The sequence below is a fragment of the Schistocerca piceifrons genome, chromosome 1 (assembly GCF_021461385.2).
Source record: "Schistocerca piceifrons isolate TAMUIC-IGC-003096 chromosome 1, iqSchPice1.1, whole genome shotgun sequence".
Taxonomy (NCBI): Eukaryota; Metazoa; Arthropoda; class Insecta; order Orthoptera; family Acrididae; genus Schistocerca; species Schistocerca piceifrons.
This window is the reverse complement of record NC_060138.1, coordinates 662,083,911-662,099,702: the sequence shown is the minus strand read 5'-3', so window position 1 is coordinate 662,099,702 and position 15,792 is coordinate 662,083,911. Positions and strand designations below refer to the sequence as shown.

Here is a 15,792-nt window from a genome sequence, read left to right as displayed (position 1 = left end):
GGGTCAAACACTAGTCGAGCGCAAAACTGGAATCTCTTCGTGTCGTCCTAAAATTAAAATATTATGACATCTTCAAGTAAACATACGGCAAGTATAGTTGTGCGCAAGGTTATTAAAAGGAAGGTTGGGCCTGAAGCGAAACGGGTCACGATTGGCTTGCGCAATGACGTCACTGCTGGAGGAATGCGACGGAACGGTTGGTGCAGCGAGCCACTCGCGAACACAAACTACTTACAACTGAAATATAAAGCACTCCGTCTTCAGGCCACAAGTGGCCCATCGGGACCATCCGACCGCCGTGTCATCCTCAGATGAGGATGCGGATAGGAGGGGCGTGTGGTCAGCACACCGCTCTCCCGGTCGTTATGATGGTATTCTTGACCGAAGCCGCTACTATTCGGTCGAGTAGCTCCTCAATTGGCATCACGAGGCTGAGTGCACCCCGAAAAATCCCAACAGCGCATGGCGGCCTGGATGGTCACCCATCCAAGTGCCGACCACGCCCGACAGCGCTTAACTTCGGTGATCTCACGGGAACCGGTGTATCCACTGCGGCAAGGCCGTTGCCCATAACTGAAATATGCTTTCAGAAAATTATTAAAACAGTTGATTTACCTATTTAGATGTTAGTAGTGGATGAAGAATGCAACTGCAGTGATTTTTCGCCTTTGTGCTGTAGCTGCCTTTCGCATTCATATTCAGGAATCGAATGCAAATGAAAAGTCTATTCTAACGTAAAGTTTCATAATTTCTGGCAAAAAAATCATCACATTTTGTTTGGACAGCAGCGCAGATTGTTTTCACTACACTTATTTCTGCCCAATCCATTTAATTCATTAAAAATGAGTTCAAATTGGGATACTTCATGTATCACAGACACCCATCCCAGCGCGAGATAGTTCAGTCCAACTACAATGTTACGGTTCCCTAGCAGGAGGACTTAAAATATAACTAGACGGTCTTCCCAGTGTGTCAATACAGTACTCGGCGCCACAGGTGATGTAATCAACCAGGTAGCGAATTCCTTCGGAGTAGTCATGTCCCTCTTTTACAGCAGACTCTTCTGGTGCAGGTTGAAGAGTAAAGTTGATATCCTGCAGCTCTCATTCACCATCTATCATTTCCATTGTTTCGCTCATGTAGGGCAAACTTGCTCTGAACACATGTAACGTCAAAAATTCGTCTGACATCTGGCTCCACGGAAATTTCATTTGATAGAGAGCATTGTGCCCCAAGAGTGGCAGCTATACGGAGTGTTACGGGCAAATATTATCATTGGCGGCTGAGGACAGTGTACGGAACAACATTCATCACTGTTTACTTCATTTACAGACTAATAATTATATCTATTAGGTGTAGAATGTTTTTAGGCTGACTAGTACCTTCAAGTACGTGGGGCAAGAGCAAGTCATTAATGCTTATTTACCCCTGGGCAGCAGATCAGGGGTTGAAGTTTGGTGGCGTAGATGCAAAATGGTTAGTCTATACCGACAAGCGTAGTCCACTTAGTGGCACGTTTACCACTGTGCAGAAAACATCAGGTACTACATTATACACGTATTTGAGAGAACACTGTTAGACACAGAGAAAAAACTACTAACACACTAAAGTGGGTATATATTAAGGTACCAACTTCTGTTTTATTACCAACAACCTGTATAATCGATGTTTTACTTCTGTTAGAGAAGGATTCAGGTGGAAAACACCGATGTCTCTTATCTGTGAGAAAAAAATTTGCAAACCGTCTTGGTTCAATCGTGCAATTAGAATATATTTCATCTGCGATGGCTAAAAGTTTGCAACCCACATGAATAACGTGCACGCGGTTGTCAATATGTCATGCTGGAATCGGAACAAACGATTTGTACTGGCTACGCAATTTTTTTTTTCCTTCCTTACAATTCTTTCCTCGATGATGATGTATTCTTGTCATTGCATCTTCGGGCACTCAGGATGTCAAATGCACCGAAAGCAAGTAAGTAAGTAAATAAACAAATCTGCTGCTTCTTCCTCTTCTTCGGGGCAGTACCTTATGGTTTTAGCCATGGTGCCCGAAAAAAAGTTGCGGGAGTAAATAAACCCTTCTACTTTCTCAACCCTTGACACTGAGGCGAATCTTTCTGTAATAGATTTTATTAGCAATTTTCTCATGTGAATGTATTTATCCATCAACCAGAAAGTGGTTTCTCACTAATTTAAATACATGTGGAACATCCGAAAACATCCACATTCGTTTATCTTCATATTGTGGGTTGGGTAAGCAGGAATTTGTCTCTGTCACATTAAGACCTTTCCGAATAGTTAGATTCTTTGAGCTGAGGTCGCACACTACCGCAACAATATTGCAGCCAGCAACTTGTATGGAGCAGATAGTAGTGTTTAACTGATCAGCTGTTATCTGTGTGTGGAAACTGCAGTAGACTGGTTGCTTCCATCGTGAACAATAGCAAACAACACGTTAGTGTGCTGTCGTATAATACGATCTTCAACAGAAACTTATGTAACACTGGTGTCCACAACCTTTTCGTCGAATGAGAGCACACATATAGATTCAACTTTTGATAAAAGAAATGGGTGGGCTTTCATTAGCGGCAAAACCTCTGTAACCACATCAGGAAAGTATCTGAAAGAGCGTGATGTCATCTCTTCAACATTGTCAGTCCTGGAAATGGGTAACCAACTTGATTTCTTAAAAACAAATAACACTTCCTAGATACAGCAGGAAGTGTAACTGCTTTGCAGATGTCTTATCTTTGACACTTTGCTCGTTTATTTCCATTCGACCAGCACGCTTCCTGCGTTCTTGAAAACAGTTTACCTAATATTTCGGTCATCTCATCCTGCACTAGCTTCTATTGACACTTTCCCTTATGTTTGTATTTTCTCTCCACAACCTTTCACTTAACTTCAAGCACTTCTCTCTATACCTCATGATTACACAACTACACTACGTGATCAAAAGTATCCGTACACCCCCAAAAACATACGTTTTTCATATTAGGTGCATTGTGCTGCCACCTACTGCCAGGTACTCCATATCAGCGACCTCAGTACTCATTAGACATCGTGAGAGAGCAGAATGGGGCACTTAGCGGAGCTTACGGAGTTCGAACGGGGTCAGGTGATTGGGTGTCACTTGTGTCATACGTCTGTACGCGAGATCTCCACACCAATTAACATCCCTAGGTCCATTGTTTCCGATGTGATAGTGAAGTGGAAACGCGAAGGGGCACGTAGAGCACAAAAGTGTACACGCCGACCTCGTCTGTTGACTGACAGAGACCAGCTACAGTTAAAGACGGTCGTAATGTCTAATAGGCAGACATCTTAGGTGACCATGGCACAGGAAATCCAAACTGCATCAGGATCCACTGCAAGTACTATGACGGTTAGGCGGGAGGTGAGAAAACTTGGGTTTCATGGTCGACCGGCTGCTCGTAAGACGGTAAATGCCAAACGACGCATCGCTTGGTGCAATGAGCGTAAATATTGGACGATTGAACAGCGGTTAAACGTCGTGGGGAGTGACAAATCACGGTACACAATGCGGCTATCCGATGGCAGGGTGTGCGTATGGCTAATGCCCGGTAAACGTCATCTGCCAAAGTCTGTAGTACCAACAGTAAAAGTCGGAGCCAGTGATTTCATTGTGTGGTAGTGTTTTTCATGGAGGGGGCTTTCACGTCTTGTTGTTTTGCGTGGCACTATCACAGCACAGGCCTACATTGATGTTTTAAGAACCCTCTTGCTTCCCACTGTTGCAGAGCAGTTCGGAGATGGCGATTGCATCTTTCAGAACGATCGAGCACCTGTTCACAATGCACGGCCTCTGGCGCAATGGTTACACGACAATAACATCCCTGTAATGGACTGACCTGTACAGAGTCCTGACCTGAATCTTATAGAACACCTTTGAGATGTTTTGGAACTCCCACTTCGTGCCAGGCCTCACAGACCGACGTCGATAGCTCTCCTGAGTGCAGCACTCCGTGAAGAATGGGCTGCCATTCCCAAAAAGCCTTCCAGTACCTAATTGAACGTGTGCCTGCGAGAGTGGAAGCAGTCATCAAAGCTAAGCGTGGGCCAACATCATATTGAATTCCAGCATTACCGATGGAGGGTACCACGAACTTGTAAGTCATTTTCAGCCAGGTGTCCGGTTACTTATGCTCACATTGTGTAGCTGTCAGTCTGCGGTTCCTACATTCTAATTCTTCTATGCGTTTACTAAGTTCGCTGATTTGTTTACTGACATTCACCTGTAGCTGTTGTCTGGTCTATTTTTCCTTTTTGGGAGACACATTACCTATTCATTGTCTTCCTTGCCTGCAACCTGTCTGCCCTATTCGTAGAAACTGCATCTGCACTCATATTACCGCTTATGATAGAAACACTTCCTACTATATTTATATTCGGCACTGTGTATGGCTTAGCATTTTCCTCGGTGGTAGGTTAACAGGTTCTCCTTACATTTGACGGACTAGACTGACCATCAAGCGTGAAATGTAGCGAATAAACGGTTGGTGTACCGTAACAGCGAAGCGATCTTTTCAGTGGCACTCTAATACAGATTTACTGCAGTCGAATGTCCTTCGGGAGGGTATGTTAGATTATATCCTCACCTTTTATCTTTCCGCTGTACGACAGGCATCCCGTTGAACACAGCCAGGCATTTTAAAACCAAACTTTTGTCGAACACCGCAAGAGCAGTATAAACTAAATAAACAAAACAACAACACAACTCCTTTACGCGCCTTAATATCCAATGGCGTTGCGTGCCCTCATGATAACGTCATGCGCAAAAAATCAAACCGTTCAGCGATCTGCGCATGCTATTAGTTTGGTACGTAAGTTGGTAGCGTTTTTGTTTTGGATGTTCATATTCCGGTTGCTATGAATTTATTTATCGATTGCCATTTTTTATTTGTAGTTCAGTGTTGCTGTTTGAGTTTACATATTGTCATTTCGTCATTTGGAATAGTAAGTGGAGCTGTGGACGCTAGAAATTAGAGTACCAACTGAAGAAATCGGCACATTTTCGACATATTCTTCTGTCTGACTTCAACAGAGGTGACAGCAGCGGTGGCAGAAACATTTGCGTCGTGTAGAGAGATAATGCCGCTGGACAGAGCACAGAAAAAAATGGTTTTCTCTTTTTAAGGAGGATCGTTTTGACATTGGTGATTCTCCACGTTCAGGAAGATCTTCGAGATTTCATGAAGACCGGTTAAACGCATCAATCCACATTGAACCACGTCAGTGCTCTCGGGAACTGGCAAATGTAATGAACTGTCGTCGTTCCACCGTCGCGGAACATTTGCATGCAGTCGGGTGTACGGCTACCGACTACTCCAACACCGATCATTCCTGTCCTGTATCGTTACTGGTGACGAGAGATGGTGCCTTTATACTAACAGAAGGAAAAGAAAAGAATGGTTGAGACCAAAGCAGCGACTCCCCATACAAGGACCTGCGAGCATGCATAAAAAATAATGCTATGTATCTGATGGAACAGCGATGGAGTGGTGTACTACGAATTGCCTCCCCGAGATGTAAACATCAGTGCTGACATTTACTACCAACAACTGAGACGTGTTTCAGACGCCATTCAAGGACAACGACAAGGAAGAGTGCGTGAAATGATAGATACTACTCCACGACAACACCCTCCCGCGTTCTGCTAGAGCGACAAGACACACTACACAAGAATCATCCTGCACTGATTGTATTCACCTGACCCTGCGCCCTCAAAGTTTCACCATGTCCTCCCTTTCTGTCGATCAACCTTCAGTGAACTTCCTTTCCGGATGAAAATGCGCTGCGAACATGACTCGACAAGTTCTTCGCCTCAAAACCATGTGATTTTTACAGTCGCGGAGCGTTGGCGGACTGCTGTAAACAGTGAAGGAGAATATACAGGGCTATTACAAATGATTGAAGCGATTTCATAAATTCACTGTAGCTCCATTCATTGACATATGGTCACGACACACTACAGATACGTAGAAAATCTCATAAAGTTTTGTTCGGCTGAAGCCGCACTTCAGGTTTCTGCCGCCAGAGCGCTCGAGAGCGCAGTGAGACAAAACGGCGACAGGAGCCGAGAAAGCGTATGTCGTGCTTGAAATGCACTCACATCAGTCAGTCGTAACAGTGCAACGACACTTCAGGACGAAGTTCAACAAAGATCCACCAACTGCTAACTCCATTCGGCGATGGTATGCGCAGTTTAAAGCTTCTGGATGCCTCTGTAAGGGGAAATCAACGGGTCGGTCTGCAGTGAGCGAAGAAACGGTTGAACGCGTGCGGGCATGTTTCACGCGTAGCCGGCGGAAGTCGACGAATAAAGCAAGCAGGGAGCTAAACGTACCACAGGATGGTGCTCCACCGCACTTCCATCATGATGTTCGGCATTTCTTAAACAGGAGATTGGAAAACCGATGGATCGGTCGTGGTGGAGATCATGATCAGCAATTCATGTCATGGCCTCCACGCTCTCCCGACTTAACCCCATGCAATTTCTTTCTGTGGAGTTATGTGAAAGATTCAGTGTTTAAACCTCCTCTACCAAGAAATGTGCCAGAACTGCGAGCTCGCATCAACGATGCTTTCGAACTCATTGATGGGGACATGCTGCGCCGAGTGTGGGAGGAACTTGATTATCGACTTGATGTCTGCCGAATCACTAAAGGGGCACATATCGAACATTTGTGAATGCCTAAAAAAACTTTTTGAGTTTTTGTATGTGTGTGCAAAGCATTGTGAAAATATCTCAAATAATAAAGTTATTGTAGAGCTCTGAAATCGCTTCAATCATTTGTAATAACCCTGTATTTTTGATAACTAAAGTCTCTGTTATGTGTATCTATTGTGTTTATTTAAATTATGGTTAAACGCTACGAAGTTATACACCAACCTAATATTTGGGCTCCCCGTGGTTCATCGTCTGTCGCTCACTGGACAGAATGTATAATGATTTATAATATAATATAAGGGTGATCAAAAAGTTTTCGTTTAAGGGTGTCGCTGCAGCTTATATATATGCAACCCAGCGCGACTCTGATACCTGTGTATAATCACCGAATGCAGGCAATCGGTTAGTGTTGCATTCGAGTGGAAAGTTTTTGATCGCTCCTAACATAAATTCATAAACTCTCACTGGATCTCATTTAATTCTTATTAAGGAACAACATACTAAAGGGAAAACACTAAGAAGACCAACAGTAAAAATGTGCTCTGAACTAATGAAATGAAATGATCGTATGGCATTGTTGGCCGGGAGGCCCCATGCGGGGAAGTTCGGCCGCCGTTTGGCACAGTGGATAGGCCTTGAAAAACTGAACACAGATCAATCGAGAAAACAGGAAGAAGTTGTGTGGAACTATAAAAAAAAAGCAAAATATACAAACTGAGTAGTCCATGCGCAAGATAGGCAACATCACACAGTTCGAGAGCTCAGAAGCGCGGTGGTCCCGTGGATAGCGTGAGCAACTGCGGAATGAGTGGGCTTTGGTTCAAGTCTACCCTCGAGCGAAACATTTTTCTTTCTTTATTTTCGCAAAGTTATGATCTGTCCGTTCGTTCATTGACGTCTCTGTTCACTGTAATGAGTTTAGTGTCTGTGTTTTGCGACCGCACCGCAAAACCGTGCGATTAGTAGACAAAAGGACGTGCCTCTCCAATGGGAACCGAAAACATTTGATCGCAAGGTCATAAGTCAACCGATTCCTCCACGGGAAAACAAGTCTGATATATTCTATATGACACTGGTGACGGCATGTGCGTCACATAACAGGAATATGTTGTCGACCCACATAACTTGTCCACTTGGCGAATGGGTAAAAAGATTCTTCTGCCTTGCCCGATTTAGGTTTTCTTGTGGATGTGATAGTCACTCCCAAAAAAATGATGAAAACATAAGAGTTTGTCACAAACTGCAACAAATGAATGCAACAGTTTCACAGTCGCACAGTTTTCCCTGTGTTCTGTCAAAACATATGTTTTTAAGGTTTTCAAATTTTTTCGTGCGTAGACCGTCAAATCCTGCATATCTCCAAGCAAATCTGAACATGTCCTGGAATTTTGGAGAGCAAAGTTGATTATGTGTGAGTGCCTGAACTTCGATAATTGTCTGAAAATAAAAAAATTTCACTCGAGGGAAGATTTGAACCAAGGACCTCTCGTACCGCAGTTCCTTACGCTAACCACGGGACCACGGCGCTCGTGAGCCCACAATTTCTTGTTATGTTGCCTATCTTGCACATGGACTACTCAGTTTGCATATTTTGCTTATTTTTTTTCATAGCTCTACACAACTTCTTCCTGTTTTCTCGATTGATCTGTGTTCAGTTTTTCAAGGCCTATCCACTGTGCCAACTTATAACTAAATCTGAGGGGGGTGCGATGGGGAGGTTCCCTTGTTAGTGCGACTTGCGAGTGTGTGATGAGGAAATGATGATGAAAGACACACAACACTCAGTCATCACGAGGTAGAGAAAATCCCTGACCCCGCCGGGAATCGAACCCGGGACCCCGTGCGCGGGAAGCGAGAACGCTACCGCAAGACCAAGAGCTGTGAAGAATGGAGACGTATAGCAAACGCATTCCTTTTGAGCGTCAGACCCGGACCCAGGTGCACATATAATCGTCCTTGGAATTGTCAGGAGATGTTATGCTAAAAGCGTGAACGGAACACAAGGACGGCAAACAACGGCCGCCTAAAACGTGTTCGTTGTTCTGGGCGGGTCAGACGATCTCCCCCCCCTCCCTACCTCGCCCACGCCAAACGACCATCGTAGGTACACGTAGAAGGTGGCTTGCGTAGCTGTAGAGTCCATTCAAACTGTGTTTCCTTACACACGTGATGAGTCCTGACCTTACAGTTGGTTTGAAGAGCGTTGTGATATTTCCAAGCCAGACGTAAAAGTAACTTACTATACACGTGCGCAGTCTGCAGCCGTAAAACGTAAAGCTCTTCCGACGCAGTGTTGCCAGCACTGGAGATAGGAGCTGGCCGTTCGCCTGTCACCTCCGTAGACTATGCAGTTGTCTCAGGCTACAAACGCAGTACTGCTAGGCTAGATTCGATGTAGATACTATTCATTCATTTTTAACGACAGTTAACGCGACTTCTGTTTCTGTCATTTACTTGACCGAGCAAAAAAGGAATGTTAAAGTGCGGTTACGATTCTACGTTCAACTATTAACCTCTCACAACTGGTTGAACGCGACAGTTCACTGACCAGAAAAAGAAAGCGAAAAGTGCGTTCGTCAGAAGAACAACGGAGTAGCAACCGATCCCAGGTTGATCACCACTGCAAGGGACACCAATGAGGTCTATGTTTGGGTGTTTGTGACTTGACTTTCACCTTTGCTTTAGCTCATGGTCGTGACTGCATCGATAGCAGAGAACACCTGAAGGTCATAGACACTCTAACTGGTACTGCGAAACACATCGCTTGGGTTAAAGTCACCTACAAGTTAATCGTTCCACCTGCAAGTTTGTCGTTCTCGACTGATTCAGTATTCAGAAAATTAGGTAAAAAAAATTGTCTTGAAGTTTTTAACTTGTTCGCTTACTGGTTCATTTTTTCTATTTCCTTTTTTTCTCTCGTGCGTTGTTATGCGGCAGGTTCGTTTTGCTGTCGGTCGTTTAACCAGGAGGATTATCGTCTGCTTTCTCCGAAGTGGTTCGTTAGGAATCTGCTTTCAAACTAGCACTACCACGTCATGCAAGAGGGATGACCAAAGAGATGTCGAAACTTGGGCTCACAGCTTGAAGACAGGGCACGACATGTTTTAGTAGCAACATGTTACTGTTATTTTGTTGCCTTTGTCGATAGATTGCAGCCAGCGTCGTAATGATCCAGTTAAAAAATACGAGAACACAACGAGCTATGTCTACTCCTTTCAGTAACTGCATTAAGTGCAACCGCTGCAAACGCCAAACTCTGATGAAAGAGGAATCAATATGGAATGGAACAAATTCTCTATATGGAAACCAAAATGCTGTAAAAGAATGGTTGCTCTTCGAAACAGATGGTTACTGACACCTAAAGCAGTAATAAATTCTTACGTATCTTCAAATATTCAAACGATTCGTTGGGAATGAAGGGATTCTTGCAAAATATACCTACAACATCAGCCCGAAGGTCTGAACACTGTAGTGCTTTACTATGCCTCGAGGTGGTATGCCCTTGATTTGCTTCGACCTTTGTGAACTGACTTATCCAACAAGTTATAGGAAGACACATCTTTAAAGTGGCCCTGGCATTTTTACTATAAACAAATTATTGCCAGAGGGGGGGAAGATGCAGCAAGTGACAAACAAGATCCCAGAATTGATTAAGGACTGAATTCCTGAACTGTGGATTGTAGTCTGCCATCGACTTTGCCACCGAACAACCCGTTATTTGTTATAAAGGAATACTACACTGGGAAACCTATTTCTATCTGAGCCCTTTACTCAGCAACTTGGTAAGAAGCGTTGGTTATCACGTGACGACACACGGCATACGCCATGTTCCAACGAGCTAGTAGAATACTACGTACTGTGCCACAAGTATTCCTCAAGGATACTTCGCAGTAACTGCTTGGAGGAAAACTACGGTGCCGGTGTTTTCGTGTTATTGCACCGGGTTGATTCAAAGAATCACTTGTGCACTTGAATTCTTCGTCCCGACGCAGACGGTGAAGTCAGCAAAATGACACTGCAATACTGACGAGCGAGACAATGGTTTCTCTTCGCTTAGCTAAGGAACTTAGTTTCGATGACTGTACTCATAACTCACGCATAGATGCCGATGCCAAGTATCGCTATACCAAGCGAAAACTGTTATGCATTCATACAGCTGGCGCCTGAATTAAATTCATTTCGAATATGTGTGTTACTAGCAATTCAAATTTTTGTCGTAACCTATCGCTCGACCTGCTCTAGTTGTTAACAGAATAAAAATTATAATATTTACGCCTACATTACTGCAATTCACACTTAAATGCTTAGCAGAGGGTGCGTAGAACCACTTTCAGACGATTTCTCTACCGTTCCATTCCCGAAGGGCACATGGTGGAAATGAACGCCTAAATCTTTCACTCCATCATCCAAAAAAGAAATTCCTGTACAGAACTGAGCCAAAACAATTCAGTTACTCCGATATCACTCATCTGGCGTTCATATCACGTTACGTGTTAGGAAGATATGTTCTTATAAAGAAATGCTTTGCTATCTACTGCCGCTACCCTAGTAACATGCAGATCCTCTGGCCATCTCGAAGGCAGCTGGTGAGATATAATGAATCTTGAAACACCTCATAAAAAAAACTTTGCCAGAATTGAGAACGCTGTTAGAATACGAGTCATAAATTGTCCTCTTCGCGGTTGCAATCCATTCTCTTAAAGTATTGTGTCCATTGTCATTCATATCCGACCAGCTCTGCGTTCTCGCACCAACCAGTCGCCGCGTCATCCTCCATCAATGACATCATTTGGATGCCGTGGGGAGGGGCGTGGGATTAACATAGTGATGTCCGAATAGTTGTCATATTCCCAGACTTTAGTGCTGCTACTTCTCGCTCAAGTCACCCCTCAACTGCATGAAGGAAAAACCTCTGGCCGTACCGAGAGTTGAACGCGAGTGCTCCACACAGCAATCAGAGCTGCTGACTGCCCAGCTACGAAGACAGGCCATTCATATACTAAACATCGACTTGGAAACGTGAGCGTAATTGTTTATTAACAAATTTCGAACGAATGGTCTGATGGTCCAGATATTCCCTATACAGGGTGTTACAAAAAGGTACGGTCAAACTTTCAGGAAACATTCCTCACACACAAATAAAGAAAAGATGTTATGTGGACATGTGTCCGGAAACGCTCAATTTCCATGTTAGAGCTCATTTTAGTTTCGTCAGTATGTACTGTACTTCCTCGATTCACCGCCAGTTGGCCCAGTTGAAGGAAGGTAATGTTGAATTGTGCAATCACGTCATCAACACAGATTTTCTGTGAACGTTTGGGCAGGCATTGTTGGTGATGTCTTGATTGGGCCCCATGTTCTTCCACCTACGCTCAATGGAGCATGTTATCATGATTTCACACGGGATACTCTACCTGTGCTGCTAGAACATGTGCCTTTACAAGTACGACACAACATGTGGTTCATGCACGATGGAGCTCCTGCACATTTCAGTCGAAGTGTTAGTACGCTTCTCAACAACTGATTCGGTGACCGATGGATTGGTAGAGGCGGACCAATTCCATGGCCTCCACGCTCTCCTGACCTCAACCCTCTTGACTTTCATTTATGGGGGCATTTGAAAGCTCTTGTCTACGCAACCTTGGTACCAAATGTAGAGACTCTTCGTGCTCGTATTGTGGACGGCTGTGATACAATACGTCATTCTCCAGGGCTGCATCAGCGCATCAGGGATTCTATGCGACGGAGGTGGATGCATGTATCCTCGCTAACGGAGGACATTTTGAACATTTCCTGTAACAAAGTGTTTGAAGTCACGCTGGTACGTTCTGTTGCTGTGTGTTTCCATTCCATGATTAATGTGATTTGAAGAGAAGTAATAAAATGAGCTCTAACATGGAAAGTAAGCGTTTCCGGACACATGTCCACATAACATATTTTCTTTCTTTGTGTGTGAGGAATGTTTCCTGAAAGTTTGGCCGTACTTTTTTGTAACACCCTGTATACTGACTTTATCTAGCGCTAACGTCAGCTTTTGCGCCAATCTACACTGTGCAGTCACATTAATGTGACCACCTGTTATAGGACTTTTAGCCACCTTTTGCAACGCGAACCGCTGCGAAACGCGCAGAAAGCGTCAATGAGGTACTCGGAGGTACCGAGAGAGATGTGGAAAAATGCCAACTCCAGTGACGTGGCCAGCTCCGCTAGATAACTCGGTTGAGCATCCATAGCCGGAACAGCGACTGGATTTAAATCCGAGAGTTTGGTGGCTAGGGTACTACAGTAAACTCAAACCCCGCATGTCCACTGCGAACTGTGTGACCCATGGCATCGTCCTGCTGGTAGATGCCATCGTGCTGAGGAAAAACACACACGTGGTCCCCGGGAATAGATGGCATACTTATGCTGATCCACCGAGCCTTCCAGAATAACGAGGTCACCCAGGGAATGCTACCAAAACACTCCCCCAGACCACAACGCTCCTTCCTCTGGTTTGGACCCTTCCGACCATTGCTGCATCTGCCATCTGTCCGATGGATCGTAAAACTTGATTCATCCGAAAAGCCCACCCGTCGCCGGTCAATGGACGTCCAGTTGCGGCACTGCCGTGTAAATTTCAGCCTCCGTTCCCGATGAAGAGCGAAGAGCAGTCAGCACGGATGCATGTATTACGCGCCTGCTGCGGAGGCCCATACGCAGCAACGTTCGCTGAACGGTCGTTGAGGAGACACCGCTGGTAGCCCATTGGTTGAGCTGGGCGGTCAGTTGCTCAGCACTTGCACGTCTGTTCGCTCGTATACATCTCCCCTGTCCTCTATGGTCCATGGTGCAGAACAGTTGCCTCGGCGCCGGTTTTGGATAGCGCCACTTTGCCATCCGCGATATACTTTTGCCAAAGCGGCACGCAAACAGTTTACAAACACACTCGTTTCGGATATGCTCCCACCCTTGGCCCGAAAGCCAAAGACCATGCCCTTTTGGATGTCAGATAAAACGCTCCGTTTCCACATTACTACAACGACTGCACGGTCCTCCCCGTCTCCCAGACAAGCTTTATATACGCCCTACTGCTAGTGCTGCCACCTACCGCTGTGAGTGGTTACTACACGTTCACTTTAATATAGGCGATGGTCACGTTAATGTAACTGGACCGTGTAATAAGTCACCGTGTGCGGAAATCGGATCGGCATGTAGAGTCCTAGAGTCATCAACTTATAGGTTCAAACACTGGAGATCTCCAGGACCACAGACATGTGTTAACAGCGCTGGAAATCGTTAACTAACACCGAACGATACATTCACAATACGGAACTTGTGCTACAAAAGTTGCTTGTAACATAAAAAGCAAGAGAAAAACACGACAAAACGTAATACAGCAGCATATTATATCTATCACATAATACGTTTATTGTATGTGTAAAAAGAAACATGTATTTCAGGCCAGTGATGATGCTTCCCAAATAAAAGAAACGAAACGCATATGGCAAGAAACAAACTGCCTTCATTTAGTTGCATACACGGTAAATACCTCAATCGAGGTTAGATTTACGTGTCAGGAAGTCTTTTCTGACAGCATTTGTATGGAGTGTAGCCTTGCATGGAAGTGAAACATGGACGATAAGCAGTTTAGACAAAAAGAGAATAGAAGCTTTTGAAATGTGGTGGTACAGAAGACTGCTGAAGATTAGATGGGTAATCCCGTAACTAATGAGGAGGTACTGAATAGAATTGGGGAGAAAAGAAATTTGTGGCACAATCTAACTAGTAGAAGGGATCGGTTGGTAGGACACATTCTGAGACATGAATGGATCACCGATTTAGTACTAGAGGGAAGTGTAGAGGGTAAAAATCGTACACGGAGAGGAAAAGATGAATACAGTAAGCAGATTCAGAAGAATGTAGGTTGCTGTAGTTACTTCGAGATGAAAAGTCTTGCACAGGGTAGAGTAGCATAGAGCTGCATCAAACCAGTCATTGGACTTCACAACAACAATAATATCATTTACAATAAATAACATCGACTATTGAGGGTAATACTTCTATTAATTTCTATTAATAAGAAAGATCCGAATCTGTTAGGAAACATAATGTGAAAAAGAAATGCCTTATTGAGAGAACATGGCAGCAATAGAATGTACTCGCAGAGCTGTAGGGGGAGGGTGGGATGGGGGTTTGGGGGCACTGACACGATGGGCACGATGGTACACTTGGAGGATGCAGTGAAAATTTAACCAGCACCCCTTCCCTTGTTCTTGAAAGGGCCCGGTGGCAGGTTCTTGCAAGCAAACCACTTCCACTGAGCAGGGGCGAGGACGAGTCAGCGAAGCGCTTGCGAAAGATAACCCCGGGGCTGCACAATGGGCCGACCTAAACGACGAACTACAACCAAGAGCGTTACAGTTCTAGCGATTAATTCGAACTTCAGAGAACGTGGAACCCCCCTACCCTCCCAAGAAAAGTACTAATGATTTATGACAGTGAGTATTGCATTAATACCGTTTTTTGGGTAGTGCAGCCGAAAATTAATCCCAGAATGGAAGAATGTGAAAATTTTTATGTCTCCTACCACCTAACACCATTTCAGCGACATGAACAAAGTCAGCAATGATTTCGCACCATCATAACAACAGAGTGTTCTATCAATCATTCTTTCGCTTCATACTATTTTGAACCACGATGAATGTCGAACACTACTTCAGAATAAGAAGAGAAAACCTTCGTGGCTTCAAGCAATTCATTTTTGTGGTCTACATTTACAAAAGAAATTATGGCACTGTTAGAAGAAACTGAGGGGTTCAAACGCCTAGTTCTAAAGGATTTCTCCAGTCGCGTACATTGGCAATTATCATTCGCGCTTTGTGTTGAAGTGTTAGTCTTTAATAAATGCGTTTAGAAAAGCGACATTGACAGTTATCCTTCGCGCTTTGTACTGAAGTGTTTCTCTTCAATAAATGTGTTTAGAAAAGCGACCTAATTCGACTCGCATCTGTGCAAATAAGGGTATCGATGAGCGCAGTGAAATATCTACATTTCATAAAATATTCACAATAAGGTGGGTGGGGGGAAGAACTTGGTTCGAGTTTTCATCTTAGCCA

The 15,792-nt window shown here is 44.3% G+C and overlaps 1 protein-coding gene and 1 pseudogene across 5 annotated transcripts in view; both read right to left on the bottom strand.

Moving 5' to 3' along the window:
- LOC124805582 (sodium/potassium-transporting ATPase subunit alpha) overlaps positions 1 to 15,792 on the bottom strand; it is a 653,503-nt gene that overhangs the window by 119,227 nt on the left and 518,484 nt on the right. The window lies entirely within an intron of this gene.
- Positions 451 to 568, bottom strand: LOC124722926 (annotated as a pseudogene).